This window comes from Rousettus aegyptiacus, unplaced genomic scaffold (assembly GCF_014176215.1).
Source record: "Rousettus aegyptiacus isolate mRouAeg1 unplaced genomic scaffold, mRouAeg1.p scaffold_m13_p_5, whole genome shotgun sequence".
Classification (NCBI taxonomy): domain Eukaryota; kingdom Metazoa; phylum Chordata; class Mammalia; order Chiroptera; family Pteropodidae; genus Rousettus; species Rousettus aegyptiacus.
Genome location: NW_023416308.1, coordinates 80,904,831 through 80,919,585, shown reverse-complemented (window position 1 = coordinate 80,919,585; position 14,755 = coordinate 80,904,831). Strand labels below are relative to the sequence as shown.

Genomic DNA, 14,755 nt, shown 5'->3' with positions numbered 1-14,755 from the left:
ATTGTCATTAAAAAGTCCTCTGTCATCTCAGAGAACTATAGAACCATTTAAGTAACAATCTTTTAAAACAAGAGAAACAAGAACATGTGTTTTTTTGTTTGTTTTTGGTATTAACTTTTAAAGGTCTAAGCAAAATGAAGCTTAAATTCTCTGAAGCCTCAAGAATACTCACAACCCAGTGGTCAAGGTGTCTAGGACCCAGAGACGACTGTCCTAGTTTGGGTTTCCCAAGTAGCATACCTGAGACAAGTATTCAAGGGCAAGTGGTTCATCAAGGAGGTGAAGAAAACACAGGTACAGGAGTAGGGAAGCAATTCAGGGAAGGAAGCCAGTAAAAGGGGCTTTATCGGGCCAGTTACCACAGTGACGGACTTGAGGGTAAGCCTGCTGGGGAGGCTCTACAAACCTAGAGTCTCCCCACCTCCAGGCCCAGGGCCATGGGCTATTTATAGTACCAGCTGCCTTCAGTCACTGATTTGAGGGCAGCTCTCAGGGGGCATTTCCAAACTGCAGCACAGGTAGCAAAGTAAGTTTCAGTGGCCAGAAAGATTCCACATTGAAATGAATGCAAGGGCTGGCCTAGAGAGGTAAGGGAAAGGAGATGGGGCAGGGCAGCAACAGCATCTGCTACCAGGACAGCGGCTCCATGGCCTCAGCTGGGATCGATGGCAATGCAGCGTCCAGCGGCTGCGCTCCTAATTCTCAAAAAAAAAGCCTGCAGTCTTCCATCCCACTCTATAGTAGAGCCTGGGAGGTGGAGGTATCAACCTGAACTCAATCCCGGCACCATGGTGACTGTAAACCCCTTGCTTTGAGGAACACTCCTAATGCTCTTACTACGCTCCACTACATTCAGGAGCTCCAAGGACTCTCCCCGGGTTATGCCTTTGATGCCCATCATTAATATTTACACTGCTTCAGCCAGTTTTCTGACTACTCATACGTGCCAGGTACTGTGCTAGGTTTTGTGGATACAATGGAGAACATTACAGACACATTTCATACCTTCTAGTGTCAGAGAAAATTATTAGAAATTAGTTATTTAATAGTCACAATTTAAACTATCCACAGCACGCCAACAATCTGTGAGGCATGACAAGGTGTATTTCTCCTGAGGCATGCATGTGAACCCTTCCTGCAAATCATTTACCTACTGAGTCAAGCTGACCATCTGTCATCCATGTGTTTTTCAACATGACTCTGAAGGTACCTGGTCACTCTTATGAAATGATAAAACAGTTTTTTCATGAAGAATTGCTCTTGACAGAAAGCCAGCTGCCAGGGCTGGTGATGGATCTAATGTACCTCCAATCAATCTTTGCCCTCGTGGTGAAACATTATTATATCTTTCTTTGAAAACATGGGGATTCCAGTTTTGACATGGGTAACTGAGTTCAAATCTTTGCCACTTTTCACTCCTCAAGTCCCACTGGAATGGGATAAGCACACTACACAACAATGAAAAACGAGGATGGGTACCATCAGTCCATCAGTGAACCAGTAACATTGAGAAATTTCTGGAATTGTTTTAAAGGAAAAGCTAATCAGTGCTGGACACTTAACACAGGCAAATGAAGGGACACCAAGGGGAAAAAAAATCTGGGCGCAGAGCAACAAGGGCGGGGAGAGGGCAAGGTAGTCAGTGAGGGCAAAATAAAAAGCACTGGAAATCACCACTCGCAGAGCCCCAACATGAGGCGGGGGGAGCATGGTTTGGCTGCAGGCTCCACCTGGTCTGACAGCTCACACAGTAGAGTGGAAAGTTTGTTGGTGTGATTTCTATGATAGGTGGTCGTGCTGGGGGCACAGGGAAAGAGACCTGGTCATAGTCAATCAGGCTGCCACAGCGAACATCAACCCCGACTCAGTTCTCCAATGACATCTAAAAACAGAACAGTTTCCACACCACAATGAAATCCCTTCCTGTGCTCTGTGATCCAAATGGGGCAAAACTCCTTCCCTATATCCTAATCACTCTAGCACTATTCTGAAACAGACATCACTAGGAGGCCACCAGCAATGGCTAGAGGAGGGGTATGCCAGAAGGCAGTAGAGTGTAGAGGTGTGATGTGATAACTGTTTTATTATTTACCCAATATTCACTCTCCCCCACCACAGTCCCCTGCCCTCCAAGGGAGAAGCAGAAACCCCTTTCACTGATGTTGGTCTTGGCCATGTGACTTACTCTAGACAATGAAATGTGAATAGATATGGCCCATACCACCTCAGACCACAGGACTCTTGGGCACCTGTCCTCCACTGAGAGAAGAAAAGGTCTCATCATATAAAGGCTGATCTTCCAGCCTGGGTGCCATCCTGGGATGACTGTGGTACAAAGTCCAGAATAAGAAGTAAACTTAAACCTGACCCACAGACTGCGGCAGAGCTGCAGCTGATCCACAGATCCATGAGCAACACCTGAGGAGTCAACGTTTTAAGTCACTAAGTTTTTGAAGATGTTTGCTACCATGGCAAAAAGTTGACTAACACGCATGACTTATTATTTATTGTCCAAGGCTGGGACCCTTTTAAAAGGGAAAACAGGTGATATTAACAATCACATGGAACAAGAGACCTCACCCAGGATTTCGAGGGTAAATCAGATCAGGACATATGGCTACTCTGGACTTAAGAATCACACCTGAGCAATCTCAGTTTCCTTGGCATAGACAACGTGCTAAATAAGTTTAAGCCTGGGCCCACTTTGCTAGAAACCACAGGGCCCGGACCCAGCTCAGGAACAACTCCAGCCTGTTTGTTGGCTGCCACCACATGTACCCGAAAAACAGCTTGCGCACAAGTCTAGTCATGGGGCATCCATGAGAGCAGGGATCTCATCTATCTCAGCACTAAATCTCAAGCCTCTAGGAGTACTTGGCACATAGTAGATATTGAGTAAATGTTTGATGAAGGCCACCTGAGGAGCAATGTAGCCACCTGCCGTTTACTGTGAATTATATAGTGTGGCCTGTAAACTCCAAGAGGTGCTAGTCACATGCACAGTCATTATAGATTTCTTTTTTTTGTATGTAGAGTTATTACAGAAAACTGACAAGAATGGCTTTTCTTATTCATACAAAAGAGCCATGTGGGTTAAAAGTGGGCCAGGGAACACCTGCCAAGAGACCAATGGTGACCTGCACAGCCACACCAACCACTACGCATAATCAACTGGACTTTGTTTGCAAACAGCTCAGGGTGCCCTCTACACACTACATTTGTGCTTCTCTCTCATTTTTCAGAAAGAAGTACTGAGCGAACTGTGGTGGAGCCGCTAAGGCCAGACAAACTACCTACTTTATACTCATGACCTCAGAAAAGGGAGATGGAGATTCCCCTTAGAATCACAAAATAGCTTTATTTAGAAGTTATTTCTTTAGTTAGTTGGCCATTTGTTGTATTACTGATCTTTAACTAAATATATTCGCGATATACACTCTTTAGCCTTTGTGGTATATTTCATGATAAAAAATTGCAAAAAAAAATAGTTACATCGCAAATTATTATTCTAAAGAGAATTTTTCCAAAAAAAATAGGAAAGTGTAACTGGTCCTTTTGGTACAAGGCTCAAGAGAATAACCAGATGGAGATCCGGTGATAAAGTAAACAAATGGTCACCCAGGTCCGATCCAGAGCAGGGACGTGTTGCTGCCTGTGAGTAACTGTGCATGAAAGTGTACCCGGAGCAGCCAGGGAGTGGCTCCTCCGAGGGGAGAAGTGGAGTGGAATGCCCTGCAATCAACCGAACTGTCAGAACCCTCATCTACCGGTTACTAGCCCTAGCCACAGGACGTGACATATTGTGGCAACACTCCTGACACCAGATACAACACACACAGTGACACCTCCAGATTCAGCAGACATCCTACCTGGACACCTACACTTCTAAGGGATCCCTACATGCCTAAAGACTTATTTTAAAATGGTGAATATTATTGTCCAATGAGTGAAAAGCTTGAGCATCCACACATTGCATATGGACAGAGGAACAGTAGCTGCCCTGCTAAATTGTGAAGGGCCAGAGAGAGCATGTAAATGGACAACCAAAGAGAACTCAGGGGACAAATGGGAAAAATTATCAACTTAAAAGAGGCTAATCAAGCTGAGCCATCAGAATAAATTGCTCTTGACATAAAACAAGTTAATGCAAGAGGCAAATTAATTTGTATACTGAGTGAGATGTTTAAAATAATGGCTAAGAGTGAGAAGTATGACTGTAGCAGTAACCACAAGCAAATACCCGTGAGATCCCACCTGATCCAAGGAAAGGAGATTGTAGCCCTAGAATTCCAAAGCCAGTCACATGATCACAAGGGCAAGGAAAGGCATTTTCAGCAGTCAATGACTCCAAACATACTATTCATATACTCTCTCCTGCATAAAACCTAAAGAAATTCTCAAAAATTTATGTCAGAATAGAGAACCAAGAAGGAGAGAGCATACTACATAAGATGTATACTTATAGTCTTTGTATCACAGGAATTAGTGATAAGCAAAGAAAACAGCAGAAGGGGTACTGAATCTCAATAATGCTGGTTAAGAGATTATGAAGTTTAATGTAACAGTTATGGGAAAAAAACACTTAAGAGTAAAAGAATGATTACTATGTACACACTTAAATTTTAACAATTTCAATAAAACATGGAAGATGGAAGCATGTAAAAACAAATTAAATGTCCCATATTGTTAGCAGGAGGAGATTACAGATACTTCAACCTGATATTAGTAAGGAAATATAGATGTAAATATGTGTATCAAATATTTAAGGGGGAATGTGATTTATAATGGTACATTTGCATATATACTCATACCCTCTCCTTCCTGAGGACACCTCTCCTCTTAAGTGATACAAAATAAATAAAAAGTATAAACCCACAATCATAAGAGAATAACATGGGAAGATCAGCAAACAGGGCTTTAATTTCTTTTTTTCTGGAAGACATTATGTAGATAGAGGTGTGATGGAGGATATACACATACAGAAAATGCAGAGGAGAATACATTTGAGGGTCAGGCAACCTGACCTACTAAACTTAGGCAGGCTCAAGACAGTCATTTCCAGCATGATCGTGGCTAAGACTGAGATGTTGGGCTAAAAATATGAGCATGGATTGAAACTCTTCACTAAAATATTGTCCGATCTGTCTAAGGAGAACACAAGGCAACTAGTGTGAGGATTAGTGCCCTAGAGCAGAATTCTCTATATTCTTGCAACATAGGAAACCACTTAAAATTCCCTCAAAGCAAATCTTGTGTGTTAAAATCGCAGATACACAGCCTCATAGTCAGCTTTTCTATTGCTTCATTATGAAATATGGCTAAGATGGAAAGAATCACCAGTCATGTAAGGAAATCTTATAGCAACCAAGATCAACATATAGAAGAAAAAAAAAAAGTTCCTAGAGAAAACAGGATAAATCAGAGAGTAAACAAAAACTTAAAAAACCTTTCATTCGCAGGAAGATTCCAGAAGGTATTCATCCATAAAATAAGAGTAGACTATTAATAAATGGAATAGAGAATAAAACAATGTTCTTAGAAGTAAAATAACATGATTGCTAAAACAAATAAAAAGTTAAAATTAAAAATTCAATAGAGGGTAAAGGAACATTGCCTGAATGTGGACCAAAGATTCAGGAAATTTAAGCAAAAGATATGAGATATAGAGTATGCATCCAGGATACTAATATCTAATATCTAAATTTTCCAGAATATTAAGGTAAAAATCTTCAAAGAAAATATGTTTTTAAATTATCTAGAATTGATGAACAAGTTGACAGTGTTCCACTGAGCACCTATCAAAAAATAACCCTACCTTAGATATATAATTGTGAAATTTCAAAGCTTAAAAATTAGAGAAAATGACAAAAACTTAAGAGACAAAAATAATATGAACACAAAAAAAATTAGAATCATACTGACTCTGGACTTCTCATAAAAAACACTAGATAATGAAATAATGCTTGCAAACTTATGAGGGAAAATTATATTTAACGTACATACTTACATCCTATACTCAAACATATTATCAATGAAGTGTCAAGGCTGAAAAAGCTATTTGCAGACCTACGGAAAGTCAGAAAGATTACTTCTCATCCAATTATCATAGGAAGTTACTTGAAAATGAATGTATGACATTAAAATGAGACAGATGAAAACACGGTGCACAGGAAAAACTACACAAAGACCAGTGAAGTCCTAGTGTAAGAGCTGAACCCCAGGCCTAGAGAAGAGTCAGTCCAGCCTGGGGCAGGAGGCTGGGCTCTAGGAAGAGTTTCTCCTCAGATAAAGAGGATCTTAAAAAAAAAAAAACCTGATGTGACAGAGAGTTTAGATCTTAATAACATCATTAATTACCATCAAATGGCATTAAAAAGAAAAGAAGAAGAGAGAGAAATTAGAAATTCTAGGAGGAAATTTTTTGAGAAAAGGAAAAATAATCATAATATGCCTCTTGGTTTTATATTAAATAAATAAATTTTAAATTATCACATAAGCACCATTTATTGATTCTCAACTTTCAGAATCAAGAAACAGACAAAGAATGGAAGACAAGTATGGTTGTAGAACTGAACGTTTTCAACGCTGACAATGTAAAAATAATTTAAAAAATGTCAGCAATTAAGAAGTAGAAAGAAGAAATATAAAAGCTAAAGGTTAACTTCTAAAATGAGGGAACAATAAGTATTGTCTATTGTTGATAGACGAAATGTATATATTGATGTTTTCATGAAAAAAAAGTATTTATTTTTACACTGAAAACCATGAAGATACAGTAAGCCATTTTCGTTAGAATGAAATTAGAAGGGACTTTCATTTCTATATTGTTTTTATAAAGAGTAAGTATTATTGAGAAAAAATGAAAAACATTTTTTTAACTACTGTAGTATGTGAAATATATGTGGTTTAGTATATGCGGTGTAGTACATTCTGGCGAACTTGGATTTATAATCCCAAATTATTTCTGAAAACAGTTCTTATTTAATCCTTCTCTTTGGTTTATAAGGAACAAATCATAATAACCTTAGTCTACCAGCATGGTTTTCCTTCCAAGGCGAACCTATAAAAGACAGCCATCCTTGTCTGTTCATCTCTATTTTACTTTTAGAATCATGAACAAAATATCAGTAGACTGACATAGGCTATCTATCATCTTTTTACTCTGTAAACACTGATGTTAAAATATACAACTCATTTATTATCACATTCATCTCATAGAAGGATATTTTAATACCAAAAACAAATACAGTTCCCTTAAAATGCTCTATTGGGCTCTATGAATAAAACCATTATACTGTATTTCATCAATTGGCTTCGGACTTCAAAGAACTGGATAAACAAAGCACCAGCAATTGGGAGCTACTGTCCTAGTCCCTCCCATGTCAGTCCTGCCCCGTCTATTTCTTACAACAACAAATATAGCTCAACGTAAAACAGGGAGAGATGACATTTTTCATACTTACTCCAGTCTTATTTTGAGATCTCGTCTTTCAACTACCCTCCCAAACTCTTGTTGACCCAGAGAACTGGAATTTTCAAAGGAATTATGTTGGAACTTAAAGATTTTGAGTATGTCTTGTCCTCTCCTGGCTATAGGAAGCTGATGGAGAGGAAACACATGAGGCAGCATGGATGCTGAGCCAGTGCAGATGCTCAGAATGAATGAAAAGAAGTATTTCCAGGACCAGGTAGGCAAAGGAAACTTGGACTCATAATTGAGGAGGGAAGCAAAAAATTTTAGAGCTGGAAAAGTAGTGCTGAGCCCTCAGACCGAGGTGGAGTGGAACATAAAAAGGAAGAGGAAACTTATGGTCAGAAGCTGGATGATAGGAACTGGTTTAAAAAACTCATGCAAAATGAAGTAAGGCAAGTGGCCCAAGATCACTGCCATGGTCGTTTATAGGACTTATCTTTTTGCAAAAGGATTTGAGGCAGCTTTAAAAATGTATACCACACAGTAGGATAAATAAACTTTGTGAGGAAATCAGGGACAAAGAAAAACAGAAATAAAATGAAGATGAAGCTGGGTGTAAGGTAAATAGTCAAAATGCACGCACAAGTTTTGGTAAAGTTGCCAGAGGTGGTAACAGGATTGGCTCCCAACGTCCCATTTATCATAGAAAAGAAACATGACCGATTACATGATTCAGCATCTAAAACACTACACAATTAAGAAACATTTATTGGGCAAGGAAAATCTAAACTAGAAATGTATATTAGAGACTACTAGTTATTTTTAGATATGTTAATTGTGTTGTGGTTATGTTGTATAGATATGATGTCTAAAATTTGCTTCAAATTAGAGATGAAACAAGGCTGACCATGGGTTAATAACTGTTAAAACTGAGTAATGAGTATGTGTAGTTTATTTAATTATTTTCTCTACTTTTCGATATGTTTGACAATTTCCTAATGAAAAATAAAAAAACAACATGTTTTGGTCATGGAAAAATGCCTATCCTTGACTCCAGTCTTGGACAGTCTTATTTAATAGGTCTTGGGTGAGGAGCCTTAATCTCCATTTAAAAAATATTTTATTAGTTTCAAGTATACAGTACACTGGTTAGACATTTATATAGTTTATAAAACAATCCCCCTAATTGATCTTTCTCTCCTCTGGCTCTCCACCTAGCCATTACATGAATGCTAACTGCATTTCCTATGCTGTGCTCCCCATCCCCATAACCATCTATCAACTACTAATTTGTACTTCTTTAACCCTTCACCCTTCCCCTCTGGCTGCACTAGACTTAATCTTCATTTTTAACAAGCATCTCGGATTTCATATTCTGATGCAGATGGTCCATAAATAACATTGAGCAAACCTGATCAAGTAAATATATTTATATTGTGGTTCGGAACACAAGATGCTTTCCTAATCCTAAAACAATTGTGTCTTGGAGGCCTAATAAAGATAACACTGGGAAATTTAGTTAAGACCATCATCAGGCCATGGAGAACTTGAGGATATCATGTGGTGCCTTGTAGGGAAAGTGGTAATGTAATTAGGTAGAGGAAACAGGCAAGACAAGGCATCTCTAATGAGGAGATGTTAGCTGTTTCAGGGAATTGAACAAATGTGGAAACTATGTATTAGAAGAAATCTTAGGGGAGCATCTAGAACAGCCCATGTCAGAATTCCCTCATCAACAAACCCTCCCCGTAACCATGAGGACTTCATCTGAATACTTTATTTTCTCTATATATTTTTAATCCCTTCATATATTATTTATCTTTTTCCTTGAGTTTTATTCTCATGCTATACTCTACATCCCCATGACTAGTTTGTAACTACCAATTTATACCTCTTAATCCCCTCCCCCTTCGCCCATCTCTCACTCCCCAATCTGACAACCATCAACATACTCCCTGTATCAATGGGCTTGTTTCTGTTGTTTACCTTGTTCTACATGACATTTGCCTTTCTCTAATTTACTGTATTAAGCATAATACCCTCTAGATCCATTCATGTTGTTGCAGATGGCAAGGCTTCATTCTTTTTTATGCCTGAGTAATATTCCATCATATATGTATACCACCTCTTCTTTATCCCATTCATCCTTTGATAGGCAAACAGGATGCCTCCATGTACTGGCTGCTATAAATAATGCTGCAATGAACATATCGATTCACATGTCCCTTCAAAATAGTGTTTGGGTTCATTCAGATAAATACCCAGAAGTGGGATTACTGGGTACTTCTTTGTTTCTTATTATAGCCTTTGTTTTAAAGTTATTTTGTTTTGTAAAGTATCGCTATGATGGCTTTTTGTTTCCATTTTCAAGAAACATTTTTTTCATCCCTTTACTTTCAGTCTGTCTGTGCCTTTCAATCTGAAGTGAGTATCTTATAGGAAGCATATGTAAGGGTCTCGTTTTCTTATCCATTCAGGCATGCTATCTTTTGATTGAAGCATTTAATCCATTTACATTTAAAATAATTGTTGCTAGAAATGTACTTATTGCCATTTTATTATTCATATTTTTAATCTCATTTCTATTTCTTTTCCTTCTTCATCCTTGTCCTTCTTCCTTCTTCTTAAATAAATCCCTCTAACATTTCCTATAATACTGGCTTGGTGATGATGAACTCCTTTAGCTTTCTATTGTCTAGAAAGCTCTTTATCTGTCCTTTGATTCTAAATGATAGCTTTGCCAGGTAGAGTAATCGCGGTTGTAGGTCTTACTTATCATCACTTTGAATATTTCATGCCACTCTCTTCTGGCCTGTAAGTTTCTGTTGAGAAATCAGCTGATAGTCTTATGGAAGCTATTTTGTACATAACTTGCTGGTTTTTTTCTTGCTGCTTTTTATTTGTTTGTTTATTTATTTTCAATTCCTTGCACGAGTGCGTGCACGCTCGCTCTCGCTCTCTCTCTCTTCTCCTTCTGGTATTTCTATGATGTGAATGTTGGTACTCTTGATGTTGTCCCAGATGCTCTATAAACTAGTCTCATTTTTTTGGATTCCTTTTTCTTATTGCTGTCCTGATGTGGTGTTTTATGCTACCTTATCTACTAAATTGTTGATCTGATCCTCCACTTCATCTAATTACTGTTAATTCCTAAAGTATTCTTCATTTCAGTCACTATAGTCTTTACTTCTGACTGGTTCTTTTTTGTTTTCTATCTCCAATTTTGTGTTTTCTGTCTCTTTGTTAAAAGTTCTAAGTTCATCTACCCTTTCCCTAAGTTCATTGAGCACCTTGTAACAAGTATTTTGAACTCTGCATCTGGTAGATTGCTTATCTCAATTTTGTTTATTCTTTTTCTGGAGCTCTGTTGTGTTCTTTCATTTAAAACATGTTTGTTGTCCCATTTTGGCTCTTGTGTTTGTTTCCATGTATTAGGACTGCTGTATCTGCTGGTTTTAGTAGTGTGGCCTTACGTAGTAGGTGTGCTGAGAGTCCCAGTGGCACAGTCTTCTCTGGTCACCAGAGCCTGGTACTGCAGGTATGTCCCTTGTATGGGTTTTGTGTGCCCTCCTGTTGTAGTTGAGCCTTGGTTGCTGTTGGCATGTCAATGGGAGGGACTGACTCTTGGGCTGATTGATTGTGGTGAACAATCATGTGGTGGCCATGAGCAGTGTTGGAGTTGTATTTCAGGGGCTGACCTTACAGAGCCAGATTCACTTCAGCAGTGCTCTGGGGCCTGCCCTGTCTTCTCTTTGGGTGTGTCACTCTCATATGTGACCCAGGGGTGCTAAGGCTCAGATCCAAGCTGGCTACCAGTGTGTGGGCTGGAGCCTTATGGAAGGGGCACTGCCACAGGCCAAGTTTAGCTGCAACCTGTGCCCTGCCCAGGGACACCTGGCAAGAGCCACCTATAATCTACAGATGGCCACCACCCACCCTGGGCTTGGAAGTGTCTCAAAAGGCCAAACCACAAACCAAGGCTGGGGTTGGGGCTGTTCAGCAAGAGGTACAGGGCACACTGAAGCCAGATGCTGCTTGTTTAGGGGGTCCACACGTTGGGAGAGGCGGGGTCTGAAGGACTCAACTGGGCAGGGTAATCGCTAGCTATGCTTATGGAGTCTCAGATATGGCAGCTGTCTGGGTCTACATGCTGGGAGGTGGGGAGGGCTCAACAAAGGAATAATGCCCCCTGTCAGCACTTCTGCCTAGAAAAAAGAGGTCATTCCAACCATTGCTCTGAAGCCAAACAATTCAGTCCCTCCCCCAAATTCACAGCATCTTTCGAGCTGCTGGCCCGGCACTGGAGCTCAGAGTGAATGAGTCTGCCAGTGAATAAATCTGCATGGGCCTTTTAAGAGTAAAGTCTGCAACACCCTCAGCCCTTTGTCTCATTCAGCCACAGTCTCCACTGGTTTTCACAGCCAGAAATTGTGGGGATTATTCTTCTTGGCACTGGAGCCCAGTACGGGGCCGAGACTCCTCACTCTTCCAAGGGGAACCTCCACAGCCGAGATATCCCTTCTGATTCTCAACTGCCACACAGGGGTGTGAGGCCAGTCTGTTTCGCGTCTCTGCCCCTCCTATTAGTCTGGAGAGAGGTCTCTTCTGTGTGTCCCCAGTTGTAGGACTCCAGGAGATTCCCAAAGATGGCTATTCTGTAGTTTAGCTATAACTTAGATGTGGTTATGAGAGGAGGCAAACACAGCATTTACCTACTCTGCCATTCTATTTTCTATATTTTAAAATGTAAACTATGAACGTGTATTGCTTTTCAACTTAAAAATAATAAAATTGTCGCATTAAAAAATCAAAGCTTCTGGAGTTAGCTAGTGAAAGGGAACTTAACTCTGTACACACCTCAATAGCCCAGAGGCATCTTCTGAATGGTGACCCTGACGTACACTGGATAAGAAGCATGTAATAGATTTTAGGCTAAAATTAGATGCTTTGGTATTTAAAAGACTGAACTTAAATTGTCCGGGAAATGCAATCTTGCAGAGACCTTGCTCTTTAATTATACTGTAGGCATCATAGCCCAGCAGTTAGGAACACAGCTTCTAGAATCTCACAGTCAAGGTCTGCAGCCTCACATCTGTTGTGCAACCTAAGATAAATATCCCTATATTTTGGTTTCTCATAGTAACAATGGATAATAATAGTATTTATCTCTTGGGTTTATAGTAAGTGCTTTGAAAGTTACTGGCACTCAATAAATGTTATTTTTTTTTTTAATTAAGTGTCTTAGGATTCAGCTACTCCATATTCAGACTGAATCTTACTGCCACAAAGTGGTCACCTTCGTTAATAAATAGTGAGGCCTCCTGAAACTTTATGAAGTGGGTGGGCAATGAGCAAACACTAGGCGCCTAATAAGTACTTACTGAGCTGAGTTACTGAGGACAAGAGAAGAAACTCCTATTTAGCACCTGATATTTGCTAAGGACCAAACTGGGGGTACAAAATAAATAAAATGAGGCCATGACCTCAAGCAACCACTAATCAACAGAATTTCAGTAACATTATTCACAATTCAAAATGTTTCTGGAGCCTACAAGTGGGGGATACATAATCTGGGGTTTGGAGAAGGCTTCCCATAAAAGAGTGATCTAAATCTTAGAACCACTTCTCTTATATAAAGACCAAACCCAGGTCATTTGGCCATGTGGTCAAAAGACTTCACCAGGAGAAAGGCCAGGGCATAACACGTAACTTGCTCAACTGTACATGGAGGCCCCAGGAAAGAGCCTGAATGTTCTAAGGGCTCTAGGACCAGCTTTACCACCATTTATGTTTTGTGACATTGGGTAAGTCACTGCCCCCCTACGGTCTTCCTTATTTGTCCTCAGGACCTGGACACGGCTCTCACATTCTGTAGTTCTTACAAAACTGCCAAATGACCTTGAGATCACAGCAATATCTTTATCTAGGATTAAAGCCATTATAATAATTCCTATTAATGATCATAAGTCAATGGGTGCTATCCAACTGGAGGCTACATTTTAGAACTATTCCTGCTTTTCATTCTTACAGCAGACAGGAGGCTCTCCCAATACTGGCTCATGGTAAAAATTGTACAGATTAAGAATTAATTGGGCCTGTAGGGACTATACCATCATTAAGGTATTCAGCCAGTACACAGAACATTCTACTGCCTTCACTCTAAGAAGCCCATAGACTAGTAAAATGAATTAGGACACAGAAATCGGCAAATGGTATCAACGGCATTTTCCTGTGGTTGACATAAAGGGAGGAGCATATTTATTAGGACTGTGTCTCTGGCCCTCAGATCCTTTCCTCAGAAGGCTGCCCAGATGATTCTGCCTGTGTGAACTAAGTAGCTGCCCTAAAATTAGCCATGAGAGAACACTTTCTATTGCACTTTCTATTTGCAAAGTGCAGCCTCATCAGTGTGACCAGCTCCTCTTCACACTGGCATCACCCCCTCTGCCTTGAACAGATGGGGCACAGGCTGCCAAAGCTACACAGTAGCTGGAATTACAATCACTAAGAGCTGGGTTTTAACTCTTGTGTCCATAATCCCTGATTTCCCAATCCCGGTGCACCTAAACTCTTACTGTCTGTGTAACAGGAAGGCTCAGGAATTATTAAGTTTGCTATTGGGTTTCCATTCTCTTTGTGCTCAATCTCCACAGAAATTATTTCGTAGGAAAAATCCACTTAAAGATATTTTACCACCCACTGTAGCTTCTCTGGAAGTGCCTGTGAAGTCTACATTTTGCTTACCATGGGATTCTGGCCTGTGCAAAGTAAACAGAAACATTCAGATATATTAGGATTCTTGCAAAATAATAGAAAATCTGATGGGCAGGGTTTTAGACATCGGGGACTTTCTGCCTGAAAAGAACACCATGAAACAAAATTCAAGAACATGTTGGGGCTGGGCAAAGCCCAGGGAGGTCAGCAACACCCCTCAGTGCATCTGCAGGAAATAGGAGCTCTGGCGCACCCCACAGGGCTGTGTACAGCTGGGGCAGGAGAGCAGCTGGTAACTGGAGACCTGATGTTCAGCTCTGTTATCTCTTAGGCTGCCCACAATCTCTCTTGGACCACTTCTCACCTCTAATAAGGGGGAAGAAATTTCTCTTTGCTTGGCTCTTCTGCAAATTAGGTATATTTACATATGTATGAAAGCCTGCCACAGTGTTTTCATTGTGTTCCTTGAAATTCTTTTGAAGCCTGGCACTCCTGCATTGGCCCAATAACTCATACCTCCCACAGGACCCCTTTTTCTGAACCTTGTCAGTCCGAGCCATTTCCTAGGCCCTATCTGGTCTTGCTTTGATCCAATTAGTGTTTAAATCTCTCGTCTACTCTGTGAAA

General features: G+C 40.1%; 1 protein-coding gene across 3 annotated transcripts in view; it reads right to left on the bottom strand.

Annotated features, from left to right (window-relative positions):
• SYT9 (synaptotagmin 9) overlaps window positions 1-14,755 on the bottom strand; it is a 162,571-nt gene that overhangs the window by 115,076 nt on the left and 32,740 nt on the right. The gene's annotated exons all lie outside the window — the stretch shown is intronic.